Here is a 5,779-nt window from a genome sequence, read left to right on the forward strand (position 1 = left end):
AAAAATCTCAGATGTATGAACTGGACATGGTGATTAAAAGCATATCGTTAAAGATGCAGACCAAATTACTCCCTAAATATTCTGTCTGTCTTTAAGTCATGAGTACTTCCACTTGGTCTATTTCAGAATGCAAAAAAGAGAAAAGTCTTAGGAATAAATGAGACTATTGAGAAGAACCAAGGCTCAAACTGTGAAAATGTGCTCAGCAAGAGCTTCATAGATATTTATTCCCCATGAGATCCTAGAATAGCTTTACTCTAAGCTAGAGAAAGAGTAGGTACTTATCTGAATATAATTATCCATAAATTGCTCATATTATAAAGGAATCACTCTTCAACCCTCATTCAAGACACAGCTCAGAACTACTGAGATGTAAGAGTCAAGGTAAGCTGCTAATAGAACTGCTAAATAGTGCTTTATGTTGCCTAGCGATTGATTCCTCACTTCAAAATTGTTGGACAGGTTTTTATTTATCATTTAAAAAGATACAAAGTATCTGTTGTTGTTACATGATTTTTTTTTATGCAACAGAGTTTTAAATCCCTGTTCCTCCTCCATAGTAAAATGGTACATCCCGTAACAAAGAAAGCATTCAAGCAAGGGTGGGTTTTAGAAGACACCAATGATTTTGTAAAGAATTAGGAGAAGAAGACAGCAACAGTAAGAAACCTTGAACAGCTTTACCTTGATCCTATGTGAACATACTCAAATCCAAAATTTTCGAAACTTCAGAAATTTTATTTCTAATTAACTATGCATTACCCACTGGCATGGCTTATGAGTTACCAATAATCTTCTAATTTGAATTAAATAACATACTATGTATCAACTTCTTAAAAGTTTGTCTTCCAGGCCAGAAAAAAATGATTAAAAGTTTCTGGTAGCAAAAGCAGTTCACTCATGGAGATTTTTCGACAAGTTTTATAAATACATGTGAAATGATTCAATAGAATCACGATTACTAATCAAATATTTGGGGATATGTTGGAGATCAAGAATAGCTGCCTATTTACAACCAGGTTGGATAGTTTTAATTAGAGGATTGAATATTAACATCAGTTAAAGATGAAACAAGTTAAGTTAATGGACAACTTAGCCAGTGTGCTGATTTGCCTTCACACTTTATGTTGGTAGAAACTAAGTGTCCCATTTCGTTAGTTTCCAGTCCATGGTTCTGATGTAATTACTGTTCCATTCCCTTCCATCTTCTAAAAGTGATTCCTCCAAAATGTACCAGATTCACAACTTCCTGAATTTCAGAATTAAACCAGGCTACCACTAATATCAGCTGTGTCACCAAGATAAGGAGAACAAGTTATCATCCTGCTACTGGGTGCAGTCTATGACCCAGAAATTTCCCTGATAACACTCGACTGAGAAGTTCTTGAACTTAGGTTTTCTAAAGGTTATGCACAAACATGATCCTAGAAGCTCTGCTTTAATGCCAAACATGGAAAATACCTTGACTATCCACCAATAGTAGTGCTGTCTTAAACGAAGCACAAGATAGGAATACAGTGGGATAGCATACAACTGTTAAAGCGCCAAGTGTGTGGGGGGAGTGGGGGGTGGTAGTGGTGGTGGTGGTGGTGGTGGTGGTGGTGGTGATGATGGTATTGTTGTTGTTGACACAAGTGTCTCATTATGTTTATGCTAGCCTTGAACTAGACCTAGACTCCCGCCTAAAGCTCTCAAGAGTGTAGGGACCATAGACATGAGTTGCCACAACCAACTAATTTCTCCATTTTAATAAAATTTATACACATGTGATTCTATCATAAATGCCAATTATTTAGGTAACCATTCACAGGAAGAAACACATTTCTGGATGCTATGGAACTTTAAATACAAAATTCAGACAGGGGACAGGAAGAGAGGGTACAGTATCAGGAAGAAATACACGGGGCCCAGTGGCAAAACCCGGCCTTTATGTTCTTTCCTTTCTCTCCTTCACTACCCCTTTCTCGAGTCCCCTTTTCTCAGATTTCTTTTCCAGCTTTATCTTCAGTCACATGCACGTTATGGTCTTCATACTATCATACAATCTACATATCCTTTAGTATGATCTTCACACTATCATACAATCTATATATCCTTTAGTATTTTTGTGTGAAATAATCTTTAAGATATTTTAAAACAACAACTCTGTGTTGATAAGTTGAGTTCCAGGAAGCTTTTAATTAGAAACTTTTCCATGTTATTTACTTCTAACCATACATGTTTGGGGTAGAGTTATGAATGAAGAGTACCTGCTATTCTTGGAGAGACTCTGTGGGTTTGGTTCTTAGCACCCATGTGGCCACTCACAGTGTTTTGTAATTCCTGTTCCAGGGAATGCTTCGCCCTCTTCTGACCACAAGCACTTCCTGCACATCAGTGACTTGGATGCCTTCTGTAAAACTCTCATACAGGTTTTTCATTTACATAAACAAAATTTCAAAATTTGCCTCCAGAAAGATAGGGGGAGGGTGTCTCTTAAATAAAATTATTTCCATATTTATTTTCAAGTATTTAATAAATAATTTTAGGAGTGAATAATCGAAAACATCATTTGTTTGTACAATTTACTGCATTTTCACTTTCACTTAATTTTACTCAGTAAACTATTACGTATTTAATTATTACTAGTTACCATACGCAGCCTTACCTGTTTCTATTTACGTTTTGATTGAGGGCAGAAGGTGGCTAACAGAATGAAAGGTCTGAGTCCTAGCGTGCCACTCCCTGCACACTGTTCAGGTGCATCCTGGTTAGAGCTAAGCCTCCGCGGTGCCCCCCGCGATGGGCGGGGCCTACGAAAGCTCCGCCCAGACGAGCACTTGCGCGGTTGCCCTGGCAGCAGGCTGTGCGTGGGTGAGGCTCACAGTGGGCCCAGCCTGGCGGCCGCGCTTCACCCCTTATGGTCACCCTGCTGCACACTGGCAGACACACACACACCCTTCACTGCTGCCGGCGCGCGCAGGCTGGCTTGCTCTGCCAGAAGGGTGATTCACTGGGGCTTAAGGCCTTAGCTAGGGCCGGTCCCAGGCGACAGAGATCAGAAGCAGGGAGACCCTCACAAGACCAGGGAAGCAAGTGCTCAGAGAGAAATGGCTCCTGGTCCCCTGTAGGACTAAAAGGTAAAATTTGTGCCCTACCCTGTACTGTGAAATGACATCTGTACTTATCCTTCGCATCTCTAGATTTTTTTTTTTTCGGAAAACAAACACAAAAACTGAAGGCCTAGTAGAAAAGCCCACAAATGTTGAATGTTGCCTGTGGGTGGGATGGAAGGAAACACAGAGGTGATGATTGTTTTTAGCCAGTCTGTCCTGAAGGGCTTGTCTAAATATTTTGCAAGAATTCTCTTGTTTCTTTTGAACCAGCCCCACAAGACAGAGAACTCTTGTGTATCCCCACTTCAGAGATGAAGTCACCGAATAGACTCTTACAGTTAACCTGCCCAAGTATGCAGGCATTGGGTGAAAACGATGCAGAGGAGGAGAGATCACAGTAGATTCCCCTCTGCCACACTCCTCTGTTGAGAGTAGCTTCATCCATTTCTCCAATGGACCACCCCTCTTGTAGACCTTGTGGAGAATCTGAAAACATAAAAATGTGCCCACGTCACCTGAAGCACACAAGAGAAAGGAAGACGGGGAGGGTGGTGTGTGTGAGTGTGTATGTGTATATATATGTGTGTGTGTGTGTGTGTGTGTGTGTGTGTGTATGTGTGTGTATTCAGATTCCAAATAAAACACTCAAGACAAGATATTGTAATTATATCCCACTGTCTTTCAACTCTTGCTAAATAGACTCGGGGCTGCTGGGCCATTGTTAGACTTGATTAGTCATGATACCAGTTTTGTTATTCTCCTTGTGGGACATACTTTTGTTTTAATAAATAGAATCAATGTCGAAGTGCCTGACTGTGAAGACTCTGTCCTCACAAATAAAATGTTCTTGGTTCGTGTGAAGCGGTTAGAGGCATCTTGTGCTATTCTGTACATATGTGTATATATATGTGGAGCATGGCACTGGGCCACACGTGAGCTGTGAAGGCATCTGAAATGACTGTCAGCAAGCCATGCCGCAAGGGCAGCTGGGTGACTCTTAGGCAGACCTGGGCTTGACTTAGAGCATGTTTAGACAAAGGTCTGAACAAACTACATTGTCTGGTTTCCTAGTCTACCACATGCTAGAGACAGACTAGAAGGGAAGAGACAGGCTACAGCAGGGAAGTAGGGCATTAAGGACGCAGCCCCTGTGTGCTGGCTGGTATCTCAACAGCAAAGGGGGAAGAAAAGGCCAGAAGACAGGGCAGAGGGAAGGCCTGGCATTATGGATTCAGTATCAGTGGTTTCTCTTCTTGACTCCGTTTCAGCTGCCCTGTAACTGCTTAAGACCTCATAACCCACCACAGACCTGGATCAGACATCTCTCCTGACATCTCAAAAATTGGATATTGGCTTGTCTATCATCTCAGCATGCCAAAGAGCCGTCTACTCTGCCTGAACAATGTGGCACCTACCATGAGCAGCACACTTCAGATACTGGTATCTAGTGGTTCTAACCAGAAACCTGGGGGTTTCCTTTCATGCTTCCTCTTCAGTTCTTTTAACTTTTAAGTATTGAGAAAAGTAGTCAGTTTTGCCTTATATAATTCAGATTCTAGGGTAGAGAAATAGCAGCATTATAAATCTTATATGATGACCATATTCTAATTGGAAAAAATGCGCAAATTAAATATCTCTCTCTCTCTCTCTCTCTCTCTCTCTCTCTCTCTCTCTCTCTCTCTCTCTCTCTCTCTCTCTCCCTGAAACAGGGCTGTCCTGAAACCTGCTGTGTAAACTAGGCTGTAAATTTTATATGTGCTCACTTCATTATATAGACAAACTATGAAAAGGACTGAAAATACACAATAGATCCAAGTTCAGGATGTGTATGTTAGAATGTGTCTGCACTTTGAATTGGATAAAAAGCTGACCTTAATAGTAGACAAAGGTATAGACAGATATGAAGTCAAGCACGTACAGCCTTATTGGTAGCCTTTGGGTGATACTTTGCATTTAAAAAATTTCACCCTAAAACTTTAGGGGTCAAAAGCATGTGTGATTCTATCTGATCGACATGTTGAAAAAATTTCTCTCTTCTCTAAATACTGGAATAAATCGGGCTATTGAAGTTCTGATGGACAATCTAGAAGCCTGGCAGTAATTTGTCCAAGGACTGTATAGTACACAGTCAAGATATATACTATGAGCAGATATCATCGATTTGCTGATGTGTTTTGAATGGGGGTTTCTATGAAGAAAATCAATAAAAGAATGAAATATAACTCAGCTTAGGTTTAACCTGAGAAAGTGGATGGTTGCTGCTACCTTCACAGGAATATCACCCATTCTGGGACGGTCATATTACTTTTAAAAATTAATTTATTCCTTGGGAAATTTCATATGTACACAGGATATATTTTGTCTGAATCCACTCTCTCTCTTCCCCCTTCAGTTACCCCTGGACGTTCCCTAGCATGTCCCCCTCCATGTCATCTTTTTTATTTACCCCTTTTAGTGTTCTTTGTCCAGTAAGTGCAGCTAGTATATTCAGGAGAAAAGGATCATCTGCTGAAGCACAGACAACCTATCAGTGGTCCCAAAATGAACGAGAAATGCTCGTTCCCTCCCAGCACCTCTCGTTGACCCTTGGCTATTACATACACTAGATACAGATGGATAATAGTTTGTCTTTCACTCTGGGGAGAGCTAGTGGGAGCTGTGAAAACCTGAGCATGAAGAATCGG

This window comes from Apodemus sylvaticus, chromosome 5 (genome assembly GCF_947179515.1).
Source record: "Apodemus sylvaticus chromosome 5, mApoSyl1.1, whole genome shotgun sequence".
NCBI classification, from domain to species: Eukaryota; Metazoa; Chordata; class Mammalia; order Rodentia; family Muridae; genus Apodemus; species Apodemus sylvaticus.